This window comes from Tursiops truncatus, chromosome 2, assembly GCF_011762595.2.
Source record: "Tursiops truncatus isolate mTurTru1 chromosome 2, mTurTru1.mat.Y, whole genome shotgun sequence".
NCBI lineage: Eukaryota > Metazoa > Chordata > Mammalia > Artiodactyla > Delphinidae > Tursiops > Tursiops truncatus.
In genome coordinates, this window is record NC_047035.1 from 87,525,099 (window position 1) to 87,538,521 (window position 13,423).

The window sequence follows — 13,423 nt, forward strand, 5'->3', positions numbered from 1 at the left end:
ATTTTTTTCCATTTCCCCCCACATGTCATATATATATAGTTGGGGTTTTTGTTTGTTTGTTTATTTTTTGTCCTGATTCAGGATTTATCAAGGTTCCTTCCCCTGTTGCACTTGTTTGTTTCTTTAATCTCTTTAAATCTTGAACTGTTCCCCATTTTTTTCTTGCTAGTTTGTTTTTCATGACATTGATCATTCTGAAATGTCCAGGGCAGTTGTCATGTAGAATGTCGCACATTTTGGATTTTTCCATAGTTTCCTCATGATTAGATTCAGGTTAGACAGTTTTTAAAAGACCATTACATGAGGGATGTTGTGGACTTTCTAGTGTGTTACACTGGCGGGCCAGCCAGTAGTGCACATTTGTCCTTCATTGGTGATGCTAGGCTTGATCACTTGGTTAAGTTGGAGTCCATCAGATCTCTCCATTTCACAATTTCACAAAGTAAGTTGTGGTGCGATAACCTAAGACTATTAGCTCCCAACATGTTTTATCCAGTGGTTTTAGCTTCCATTGGTGATCTATGCTTACATTTGTTATTACACTGGGAATCACAAAATGATGACTCTGTCATTCTGTATTTGTGGGTTTTTTAAAATTTTTATTTATTTATTTATTTTTGGCTGTGTTGGGTCTTTGTTGCTGTGCGCGGGCTTTATCTAGTTGTGGGGAGCGGGGGCTACTCTTCCTTGTGGTGCACAGGCTTCTCATTGTGGTGGCTTCGCGGTGGCATCTCTTGTTGTGGAGCATGGGCTCTAGGCGCACAGCCTTCAGTAGTTGTGGCACACCGGCTCAGTAGTTGTGGCTCGTGGGCTCTAGAGCACGGGCTCAGTAGTTGTGGTGCACGGGCTTAGTTGCTCCGCGGCATGTGGGATCTTCCCAGACCAGGGCTCGAACCCACGTCCCCTACATTGGCAGGCGGATTCTTAACCACTGCATCACCAGGGAAGTCCCTGCATTTGTTATCTGGCATTCATTTCTGTAAAGAAGAGTTTCTCCTCTTCCTCCTCCTTCCCCCTCCCCCCATCCCCATGGTCTCAAAAACTCTTTTTTTTAAAAAAAATTCAATGTGATATAATCCATTACCATCATCATTCTGTTTGATGCTCAAAACTGTCCCAAATTGGGCCAGCAGGAGCCCTTTCAAGAGGCTTCTGCATTCTTTTGACTTGGTCTCGCCAATCTTTAAACACTTACTTGCATTCTCACATGAGATGTTCCAGACTCAACTTGTACTTACCCTGCTGCAAAATGTAACCAGTCATTTTCTAAAGGGAGTCTTACTCCTTTTAGTTGGAAATAGTGCTTTAAAATTGACTTTGTACTTTAAAAATGGCAATTTAATATCTCATCAAATGAGCATACCTCAGTTTAGCTCATCACTTTATTTGTTGAGCATTTAGGCTATTTCCATTCTCCTCCCTTCTAAATAACTGTAACAAACATCTTTATGTGGATAACTTTTCCAAGTTTAGGATTATTTCCTTTGACAAGATTCCCAAAAGTGGAGTTGTTGGGGCAAAGAGTGTACATTTTTTTCTTACTCTTGATACACGTTATCCATCTGCTCTCATAGAAAGTTTTAAAAGTCGACAACGACTTCTAAATGTTAAGCCCAGTTATTTTGTCTCATTCCTCTTTCTCCTTTGCAGCACCTGAGTCTGCTGACCTCCTCTGTGCTTGCAAATGTCTTCTCCCAAACTTTCCTTTCCTTAAAATGACACTGTTCTCCTTTCTCTTAAGGCAAATCCTCTCTTCCTCCCTTAACCTCCTAAATTTTCGCATGTTCCAACACCTAGACCTTAGAGCTCACTTTTCTTACTGGGTACTAAGTGGGGTGTCCCTCCCTTCTATTTGCTTGACTTTGAATGCCCAGTCCCATCCTGAGCTCCCATTCCTTCTGGTTTTGTCTTCTAAGTCTGGCCCTTGGCTTTGCTCTCCAGCCTTGCCTTGGGTCCATCTCTGTCCACAACCTTGAGAGGACAAACATATCCCAGTATACTCACATATGCACTCTGTTCTTAGAGATTCTGCATGTAAATGGAGCTTCATTTGGGCCGTGTTTTCTATTTGTCTGATATAAAATAACATGGGGCGGGGGGGGGGGGGACTTCCCCGGTGGTCCGGTGGTTGAGAGTCCACCTTCCAGTGCAGCGGATGAGGGTTCGAGCCCTGGTCGGGATGCTGGGATCCCACATGCTGTGGGGCAACTGAACCCGCGCTCTAGAGCCCGCGTGCCGCGACTGAGACCTGATGCAGCCAAATAAATTAATTAAAAATATACATTTTAAAAAAATTAAAAATAACATAGGGGACTTCCCTGATGGCGCAGTGGTTAAGAATCCGCCTGCCAATGCAGGGAACACGGGTTCGAGCCCTGGTCCGGGAAGATCCCACATGCCACGGAGCAACTAAGCCTGTGAGCCACAAGTACTGAAGCCCTCACGCCTAGAGCCCGTGCTCCGCAACAAGGGAAGCCACTGCAATGGAAAGCCTGCGCACCGCAACGAAGAGTAGCCCCCGCTCGCCGCAACTAGAGAAAGCCCACGCGCAGCAACGAAGACCCAACGCAGCCAAAAATAAATAAATAAATTTATAAAAAAACAAAACAAAAAAAACATGGTTCCGTGTTGCAAGAGTACAACTTAAGATGCAACCATAAAGAAAAACGGGGCCACTTCTCTCATTTATGGACTCAAGCAATCTCTTTTCAAATATTTATGGAGAGGCTGTATTCTTGGAACACAAGTATAGTAGGATTCAGTTCTGCCTTCAATGAACTTGAATTTTCTAACTTTAGTGGTTTGTGATTTAAGTTGGATCCTGACAATAAGATAAGAGATGGAAGTGGAGGGTCTCCAAATGAACTATCAAGTCTAGTCCCTCTTCCCAACTCCAAACCCAGGAGGCTTCCCTGACTTTCCAACCTGAAATAAAAATAGGGCTGATTCCCAGCAGAGCCCAGGCTCCCAAAAGTTTTTTACAAGCACAGTAAGGAATTCCTTTCCCTTATCTTATCACCCCAAATAGTGTCCCACCCTCCCTAGCTGCGAGCCAGTGCCTGGGGAGAAAAAGGACTGGATCAGGTGGAGATTCCCCTGGGTATGTATACTCTTTCCTGTAAAGGGAGATTGTCTACCAATGCAAATCTAACACTTCAGGCCTGACTTCTGAGGGTGAGGAGGAGGAAGGGAAGAGGTCACCTGTGTTATGCAAGAAGCAAGGGGGGAATATATTTGCATACATATATACATATATAAATATTTATTTATACAAAGACTGCCACAGAAAAATATATTGGAAACTGGCAATAATTGGTAGATAGGGTGAACAATGAGAGGGAGACACTTTTCACTGGCTTGTGCATATGTATTCTCTTTGATAATGAATACACCATTTTTTAAAATAAATGTATGAAAAGGAAAAAAATCGCAAGGCCACAGGGGCGCTGTTTTGTTGGTGTAGGAGAATGATTTAGACACTGATTTTCCATTTATTTTCAGGAGGTAAGGGGTTACAACTGTTTGATCTAAAGCTGTATTCAGATAATTAAATGAGAATTACTGAAGGTGGTGATCATAGAGGTGTTTCAGTTTTCAGAGGAGAGAGATGCGTTTCTTTTTTAAAAAATGAGTCACGATTTATACAAAGTGTTATGGGCTGGGGGGAAAAAAAAGGAATTAGAAAAGACAAGCCCCTTGCCGTGCCATTGTTCCCACAATGCCGTGACTCGGATTCGAACCGAGGTTGCTGCGGCCACAACGCAGAGTACTAACCACTATACGATCACGGCGAGCTACCGGGGACCTGTCAGCGGCCCTTTCTGATTGTCTTCTTCAACAGTTAAAGGCCTTCCCGTTCTGCACGTCACCAAAAGGTCCACCTATGGGGCGGGTTCCGGCCTAAGGCCGGGTCTGAGAATGCGCAGGCGCATTGCTCTCTTGTCAGTTGGTCTGGTTCTCTCCTGTTTTGGCCCATTAGCCACGGGAGGTGGGGAGGATGCAGTGGGAAACGGTGGGTTCCATGTAAGAGTTTAGGGGGTACCACTTGGGCATCCAGAGACGGGACTGGCCGGAGCTGAGTGTTCACGAGCTGTGTAACTCTCATTCCTTGGAGGACGCCCATCTCCTCTGTCCCGGAGACCCTTCCAGCGACCCCAAACCTGCCGGGGTGCGCTCCTCAGGGCTTCTTTCCACGGATAAGGTAGATGCCCGCAGAACTGGGCTGTCCACTTAGAAGGGACTCAGTGAACACACCCTGCCATTCTCCCCGCCTCCAGCACCCGCTTCCTTGTTTCTCTTATTCCCGCGACGGCCCTGACTCGTCCCTCCGCAGGGCTCCCGCCGGACCCGGTGCCCTCCTCTGTTGCGTCCCTGGGCGCAGCAGGGACTGGGTCTGATTTTTCTTCTTGTACATCAGTGCTCTCGTCTCCATGGCGCCTAGAACCAGGCCGAGTCCACAGTAGGCAGTGGCTTTTTGCTAAAATGAGAACATACCCCTGGTTCTAACAAGTGAATGCAGAGAGACCACCGGTCTCTTCAGTGTTGTCTGCTCTAATCACTGCCCCCCTTCAGAGCCGCCAGAGGGATCTTGCTAAACACGAATAGAATCCTCTCACTCCTCCGCCTCTCATCCCCACCCCCGAGACTGCGGAAAATTTGTCCCCCTTTTCCAGCTCATCCTGTGGCCTTCCCTCAGTGTCGTTTCCCATTCCCTAGTTACTTGCTTTCATTCACTCAACAAGTCCTTGAGAGGCGCCTGCTACCTGTCAGACCAGGGCCTGTGGGCGTAGTGGGGGTGGGGAAGAGAGAAGATTTACAAAGAGGAATTATGATTGTTTCTTTTGGAGCCCTTAGCACACGAGATAATCCTGGTTGCTTGACAATCCTGGCTGTTTGACAAATTCCCTTTCTGCCTTTAAGAGCTACTTCAAAGGTCACCTCCTCTAAGAAGCGTTCTCTTCCTATTATTGGGAGCCCGTTTTTAGTGTTGCCATGGACATTGGTACATATGTCAATTATAACACTTCTTGGCCTTGTGAGTGTTCTGTGCTTTGTCTGGGCTGGGCAGGATAACGTGCGTAGGCCAGGGTAAGCGGAAGCCTATATGCTTCCTAAGTCCAATTTAGCGAGACCTGGCGTAAACATTGTTTCCAACTGTCACAAGGGGATTGGGATCCATTTTCAAGGAAGTTATTACAAACTGAAGATAAAAATGGAGGAGAGCGTTAAAAAGCCGACCCCTTGCCGTGCCACTGCTCTCGCAATGCCGTGACTCGGATTCGAACCGAGGTTGCTGCGGCCACAACGCAGAGTACTAACCACTATACGATCACGGCGCGCTACTGGGGACCCGTGCGTTTTTTTTCTCGCCTAAGCTCTTCTCTGTTTAAGGCCCCGCCCCTTTGCCATGTCACTGCTGGTTCCCGCCCATCTGTAACCTCGCCTCTCCCTGAAGGGACGCAGGCGCACTGCTCGCTTGCTTTCTAGATATCCGTAAGCACTCACCGGGCCGCCAGATCCCACTGCTTCATTACCGAGGCGTGTGTTTTCTGCGAGTTCCCCTTACTCCGCATCTTGAAGGAAGTTGTGCGGCTGAGTCCGAACTGATTTTCTTTCTTGTGGGACTTAAGAGGCGGCCCCATTCCTAGCAAGAGCCCGTTCAGATAGCGTGAGCGCCAGGGCACGGTGGGTGTGATACGGCCCCAGCGCCGCCGTTCGGGCGACCCCCGGGCCTCACATTCGTACAGGCTGCGTGAGAGTCCCGGACGTAGGCCTGGCCTCCTAGGAGTCCTTTAGTTTGCAGAGGACTTTCATGTCCTCTCTTTCACGGGCCGTGCGGACGACCAGCAGAGACTTCGGCCAGGCGTCCACGGCGCCCCTACTCCACTTCGGGCTGGGTGCAAGGGCCAGAGGGGCCTGGTCGACAGTGAGCGGCTTGGGAAGGCGAGAGCGGCAGCCACCTAGACGAGGACGACACTCAATGATGCGCTCCTCGTGGCGTCCCAGTAGCTCGCCGTGATCGTATAGTGGTTAGTACTCTGCGTTGTGGCCGCAGCAACCTCGGTTCGAATCCGAGTCACGGCATTGTGGGAACAATGGCACGGCAGGGCCGCCTTTTTAGATTCCGGAAGCCACATTCTTCTGCGATTAGGCCCCAGCTGCTGCTTGACGTTAGGTCAGGGCCGAAATTATAACGCGGCAAAGGGTGAACGCGGGGTCTTCAGTGAATCAGCCAATCGTCATCTTCCTTCCTATATGATTGTTTAATTTGGGGGAGGTTATTCCGTGTTGTACTCACTATCTTTCCTCATTTGGCCCCTGTCAATGGTGAAGTCATCTACTGGGTTTTCTAAAAAGCCCTCACACTCGCTAAAACTTCAATACCTTGGAGTGCAGGGATTATAGGAATACTGTGCAAACATTTATTAAGCGTTAGAAGAGTGCAGAGTAGACAATACAGTGTGACGAGTGAAAACTCCGACTGCTCTGGAGGTGCTGGTTCCCGTAGCCACTATGACGGTGCGAAAGAGGACTTTGTGGCCTCCATCTCCACAGCCTCCTGGGTGAGAAGGATATTCTCGTTGAGGATTTTTCCTAATCTGCCTCAGGTTTAGAGCAAATTTTATTTGTTACTTTGTTTTATGAGCACTTTAAAAATCTAGACTCAACAAATTTAGGTCTGTCATTTAGGCATTAGGCAAAAATGGAAATATGTTTTGGATTTGGCTCCCAGGTGGCTGGCAGCGGCTGTATCACTGTCAAGGAGGGAATGAGTTAGGACTCAGTGAGCAAGGAGCCTCTCCAGCTTCTCCCAGGGAACCTGGGGGTGGCACAGCAAGTCAGGAAGCATTCCTGGGAGAGATGGACATTGCAGTGGGGTTGTGCTCCGTTTACTGACAGTCTCTCAACAAAGGCTTACTGAACAGCCTGTAAAAGCAAGAAACTGTGGAGGGCTGTAATTTTCCAGGGCTCCCCACTCCCACTTCCATAAGTTTGATGACTTTAAAGCCACCCAACAGGACAGCTCAGACTATGAGAGAATAGAATGAAGGAAGCTGAACCTGAGAACTTGCCAGACTTTGGACACTGATTTAAGTGTTATATGTATAGAAAATCAACATCACCAGCAAAAATAAAACCAGCCAACAGAAATGTGACAACTTCTGTTCCTCTGACTGCTTACCAAATAACCGTACTGAAGTTTTTTAAAATCTGTAGCCTAGAATAAGATGTCAGGGTGGGAAGCAAGGAAAGGATCCAGCTTTTTCTCTGATGGCCCTCCCTCCAACCCCCATTCCTCTCCTGGTGCTTCAGTGCTGGGCAATGAGCTGCTCTCAGAATCTGGGGAGAAATTCTGGGGTAATCACTTCCTAAGAGTATTTTGAGTAAAAACAGTCAACCAAGAAATTAAAAACTACAAACATACATCAATGGAGGTAACCCACTCTAGCCATCCACATCCGTACAAGGCAACTGAAGTGTATTTGAGGGCAGGAATGCACTAAAGAAATCTGAACAGAAAGTTCCCAGTTGCAGGAAGAGTAACAGAAGGGGAAGGTGCTCTCCTAACTTCTGCTTGGCAGGTATGCAATTATCCATGGAGATGGGTGCATCCAGCTATCAAAATGTCATAATATCCTCTTTTCAGGTCGCTCACTTGATTCCCCTTGCTCTGATTTCAGGCCCCCAAACAGACTTTTGGTAATGATTTGCCAGCCCACGTAGACATTCCTGCAGGGAAAGTATTGCTCTGAACAAGTTTCTGATTAGTTGGCGTTTGTTCTTCTTACTGTTGGCATTTGGTTTAGACTCTTAAGAGTCTGGCTGGTATGATTCATTTCCCTTGCGTCTGCTTATCTCTGGGTGTACTGACAAAATGGAGTTTCCAGGCTGACATAGCTGAGAGTTAGCGACTCTGGCCTGGGATGAGAGACTGCTGCTCTGGGACACCCTCTGAGCAGTCAGTCAGCTCCCTGCCCTTGACCTCTTGATTTAAACCACGTTTTGCAGTTTCTGATTCAGGGAATGTGTCCTTTCCCGTACCCCTTCCAGCTGGAGGTCGGAGCTTTTCTCTAGGGTCTCAGCACCAGGAAAGAGGCAGGCAAACCTTCAAGGGACAAACCTTGAAGGGGAGAAATGTACTTCATAAGCTTCAGAGTGTTTACTTAAATGATCAACCCCATGGCTTGCTGGTCAGACTTGGTACATCTGGGAGCTGCTACTGCTGTAGCTGCCAGTCACCACAAGGGTGCAGTATAGACTGGACCAGCATCCTTTGGTGTCACCCGGAAGCTAGTTCAGATTCAGAATCTTGGTCCACAACCCAGAACTACTGCATCAGAACCTTCATTTTAACAAGATTCTCTCCAGATTATTCATTTGCACCTTAAATTTTGAGGTGCTGGTCTGCTCTAGAGAACTATCTGGCTCTGATGCAGCCCTTCATTATTTACCTTGTGAGTACTTGGGGTTACTAGGAAGGACCTGCCTGAGTCTGCTGGGCCTCATCGTCTACTGGGCCTCATTGATGAGGGTGACATTGAGGTTTTTGAGGAGGAGAAGATGGAGTTCTGGGAGGGAGACACCGAGGGCCCATGTTTGGGAGCATCTAGGAAGGAGGCAGCAGCCCTGGACTTCCACTAGGAGGTACTGCACCCCAGGAAGTGGATGTAGAATGCTGAGGCTGGATAAAACTTAGTCTAGAAGATACCACTTTGGATTTAGCCCCTATAACACTGAGCCCATTCCTCAGGGATTCTCTGGTTATTAGGACTCAAGTTCCAGTCATTCATTCATTCAGTAAACTAGCATATTTTAGCTCTTAAAGTGCGGTACCTCATGGGGAGCTGCAAAGCTGTATATGATCCTTTTTGCCCAAAATAGTTTATTTTCCAGCTGAAAGAAAATGCTAGTCCACAGGCAACAGTCAGAAAACAACACAAGGAATGCTGTAGAAGAGACATCTCTTGCTGCAGTGGAAGGAAACTCTCCAAGGAAGAGCTAACATAAACTTCCAGAATTGTAAAATAATTGAAGTTTATTTTCAGCGCTTCCAGCACCCTCATTCTGATGCCCTTCTACCTCTTTGTGTTGTCCTTATTCATTCATTCTCGTTCATTTGATCAACAGTATTTACTAACAGCCTACTATGTGTTAGGCACTGTTCTAGGTTCTGGGGTTATAGTAATGAATAAGACAGATGGGTTTTCTCATAGACCTATAGTGCAGGAATCAGAAAGGAATGTTAAATAAAAAATAAACAAAAGAACGTGTGCCAATGGAAAATAACTTGATATAGTGTCCTCCTGTTCCCTGCCTATTATCTACCCATGTACCCCCTCAGCTCCTTTGTCTGTACAAAGTAAGATGACTGATAATAATAAGTGTTACCTTTTAATAGGGATGGAAGTTTTACACTAAAAAGATAAACTCTCACCCAGAGTGGCCCACATGTGTCATAAAGAGCCTTCAGATGTGAGGCAGTCTTGTGTGGACAGCGTGAGGAAGACTCCGTGGTGACCTGCGTGGACCTGCAATATAATCCAATACAAGCAGGTGGATGCTGAGGGCCAATGAGCAGGACCAGATGACCCCATAGGTAGGTCAAGAACTTGCCAAGGGCACAAGGAAAACAAAACATCCACCCAAGAAGTAAGTAATTTTTTTGAATGAATAAAAAGCAGTGAAGTGATCAATTTCAGGAGAAAAAAAAACCCAGAACTTGTTGGGATAAAATAAACTATAAAATAATTATTTAAAAAACTTTCAGTTACATATGAGGCAACATAATTTTTTCAGTGCTTAAGACCTTGGGGAGTTTAATCCAGCCCCGTTGACACACTAAATCAGTCCCCTGGATCAGAGATGCAACCCCTAGGGAAAGAAAGGGAGGAGGGGACCCTGAATTAAGGTGTATTTCTGTCACTAGGTCGAACATACTTGGATAGATAATAAATTTGGTAAGCAAAGAAGTAAAATTGCATTTTTTTTGCATTCTTGAGTTTGTCAACTGAGATGTGCACCTCATATATGTGCCAAGTGACTAGCATAGAGGTGCTCAATATACATTTGTTGGTCTCTTGTTCCCAGGTACTTCTCTCTACACCCACAAAAGAAAAAGCCATGGGAAGATCCTACAGGACTATTCCTGTCATGAGGCCTAAAACTCATTCTTGAGTCAAGAAGATTGCAGGAGCCACCTCTCAGAAGCAAAGGTCAAAATCAGTGGTTTCCAAACATTATTCTAGAGCTGATAAAACAGGGATGAATTTTTCATCATGGAATGAGAAAAAATAAGGTTGATGTGGTAGGCTTTTCAAAAGACTGAATGTGTTTAATTCAAAGAACTATTCTCTAGGCTAAGGTTATGGTCTTCCTACTTTTGAGGTGTTATAGTGACTTTTTAAAAAGTAGATGATAATTTTTTTAAAGTCTTTAAATTTGAAAAAATTAAAAACTGGCAATCCTATTTTGGTCTCCAAAATTACTTTTGAAATTTTACTGGTCAGTGAAATCTAAAAGTATAAAGCTCACTACAGAGCCTGGAGAGCAAAGCATCAGACTGAGAAGAGATGGTCCTCAGTTTGTAGTGGTTCTGCAGAGAAATGCTCAGAGGGAGAAGGGTCCCTGTTCTGTCAGGCAGTGGTCCAGGCTAACCCCTATCCACCCACCTAACAAATAGTAGTCCCTAGTATGATCTGTGCTAGGCCTTGGAGATACAAATTTGAATGAAACATTCTTAGAGATCATGTCAGTGCAGGGTTAATCAGATGAGTGAAGAAGTAATTACAGCTATATACATACAAAGTATATTGGAACTTAAATCATTCATTCCTCCAGGATATGACATTTGAGCTGGGTTCCAAGGCATGCAGAGTAGTTTTCCTGGCAGAGAAGGGGAAAGGGTATTCTAGGCAGAGAGAAAGGCAGAAACAAAGGCCAGGAAGTGTGAACAAACAGCATAGGGAAAGATAAAGCTGTGACATAAGATATGGAGGGGAGAGTGGATGGAGATGTGGACTGAGAGAAAAACACACAATGTAAGTTGTGAATTAATTTTTATCTGAGGACCTTACTGAGGACTATAGCCCAGGAAACAGCCTTTCAGATAGCTCTGAGGAACTGCTCCAAAGAGGTAAGGGAGGAGCCAGGATATATATAAACTTTTTGCTGGGAAAACGTAGTCAAGCATCAAAAGATTACTGCTAATTACAACAAACAGGTATCTCAAGTTAGCGATTTTAGTGCTTTTCTGTGTCTGGGAAAATACAAGCATCTGAATTCATTTGAAAATTTTTCTTAGATATACATCTTAACTATCTAAAGACCAGTGTACCCAAAGCATAGAATGTTTCCTGTTTTTCTTCATCCTGAATTCCCCTAAGGGCACACTGGCAGTGGGCAACTGCAGTAGCTGATCGCCTGATCCTTGTAGAACTGGAAACGGCAGGCAACATTTTTTTTTCTTAATAGAGAGCAAGGGTGGAGCCAAATTGATGAATCTCTTGCCCCTATTGAGACAGGCCTTTGTCCTGGAGGCTGGTGGATCTTGACATTTTGTGGTAACTTATTGCTTTGGGGATCCCTTGAAAGTTATATGCTTGTTCTCCAAAATAGTGCAGCTATGATAGAGTGTCAGGAATTCATAGAGGCTTTTTTTTTTTAATTGAAGCATAGTTGATTTACAATGTTGTGGCAGTCTCTGCTGTCCAGCAGAGTGACTCAGTTACACACATAGAGACATGCTTTTTTTAAATATTCTTTTCCATTATGGTTTATCCCAGGAGATTGGATATAGTTCTATGCACAGAGGCTCTCTTATAAGCATTGTGGGACCATTTAAATCTCCAGTTCTAAGCAGAAGAGGGACATAATCGCATCTTCCTTTTAGAAAGGTGAGGTGTAAATGGGTAATTATTGACAAAAGTCTTAATTCAAAGGAGAGATAGAAGAGGATCTCAGCCCCCTGGTCTGGTGGTTGACGTTGGGGCTTGGGGACTAATCTAGGGGGAGAGGCTCTTCCCTCACATCACACCCATAGGTGTTTCCTCTTGAGCTCAGAGGTAGAGGGGATGGACATGTTGGATGAAGGGAATGAATGTGAAGCTTGAGAGAAGCTCTAATATCAAGGGTGGAATAGTTTCTAGAATTACAGTAGTCAAATAGTATGAAAATAGATGTATCCATGTTATCCTTATGTATATATACTATATTGTTAATATTGAGATGTGGATATGCAAATTCAAATGTAACTTTAAGTTAAGAGGGAGAAACACATGCACAGGTTGCAACAAACTGACTTGACCCTTACTTTTCCCAACTTCCTCATAAATTTCAGAGTCAAAATACTTCTGTGTCATGACTGCTCTTTGGTTCAGTAGCCTCAGACTGAGTCTAGATGAATTCCTTTCTTACCATATCATCAAAGCTACTAAGAACTCCTTTTCCACTTAATTCTCTTTAGATCAAATGCTCTGAGAGAACTTGTTGTGGTTTTAAAATATGTTCACAAATTCTTTGATACTCCTCTCTTCCAGAGGTAGAGCTTTATTTCCCTCCCTGGACTGAGGGCTGGACTCAGTGACTCCTTCAAACAAATAGAATGAAGTAGAAGTGTTGGTGTTTCACTTCCTAGATGAGGTCATAAAGTGCATGTCGCTTCCTTTTTGCTCTCTCTCAGATCACTAGCCCTGAAGGAAGCCAGCCGCCATGTCAAGAGGACACTCAAGCAATCCCATGGAGAGACCCACGAGGTGAGGAACTGAGGCCTTCTGCCACAACAGTCATCAAAGAAATGAGATTTTTGGCCAATAGCCATGTGAGTGAGCCACCTTGAGAGCAGATCCTCCAGCCTCAGCCAGACCTTCAGATGACTGCAGCCCTGGCTGACATCTTGACTGCAATTTCATGAGAAACCCTGAACCAAAACCACTCATCTAAGTCATTTCCAAATTCCTGAGTTAAGTAACTGTGAGATAACCAATGTTTGTCATTTTAAGCTGCCAAATTTTCGGGTAATTGTTACACTGTGATAGGTAATTAATACAGATTTTGTTACCAGAGGTGGGGCACTGCCATAACGAAAACCCAGAACGTGAAAGTGGCTTTAGAACTCGGCAGACACTGGAAAAACTTTGAGGAGAGTGTTAGTATAAGTCCAAATAGCCTTGAAGAGACTAGCTTCCTCAGTCTCCCCATCTGTAAAATGAAGGAGTTGGGCTGGATGAATACCTAAATATTTTATAATTCTCTTAATCTTTATCTAATCAAGGTTCTATAAATAATATTACCCTAAACAAAGTAGTTATAGAAGACAGCTAATAACTGACCCAAGGCATAATTCCCCAAGGCATAGCTCCACAACAGAGACAAGAGGCCCTGCACCTGACTTTTGTGCTGTCTGTAAACCTAGTTTCAGCCTGGT

At 45.0% G+C, this 13,423-nt stretch overlaps 1 protein-coding gene and 3 non-coding genes across 4 annotated transcripts in view; 2 read left to right on the forward strand and 2 right to left on the reverse strand.

The window, feature by feature from the left end:
• SLC28A2 (solute carrier family 28 member 2) overlaps positions 1-13,423 on the forward strand; it is a 99,214-nt gene that overhangs the window by 16,520 nt on the left and 69,271 nt on the right. Inside the window, exons 4-6 of the mRNA XM_073800892.1 lie at positions 9,401-9,651; positions 10,090-10,214; positions 12,680-12,958. The gene's annotated coding sequence lies outside the window, so the exon portion shown is untranslated. The remainder of the gene's footprint in view (positions 1-9,400; positions 9,652-10,089; positions 10,215-12,679; positions 12,959-13,423) is intronic.
• Positions 3,720-3,791, reverse strand: TRNAH-GUG (transfer RNA histidin (anticodon GUG)). Its single transcript has one exon. It is a non-coding gene; the product is annotated as a tRNA-His (tRNA).
• Positions 5,265-5,336, reverse strand: TRNAH-GUG (transfer RNA histidin (anticodon GUG)). Its single transcript has one exon. It is a non-coding gene; the product is annotated as a tRNA-His (tRNA).
• Positions 6,013-6,084, forward strand: TRNAH-GUG (transfer RNA histidin (anticodon GUG)). The gene has a single exon. It is a non-coding gene; the product is annotated as a tRNA-His (tRNA).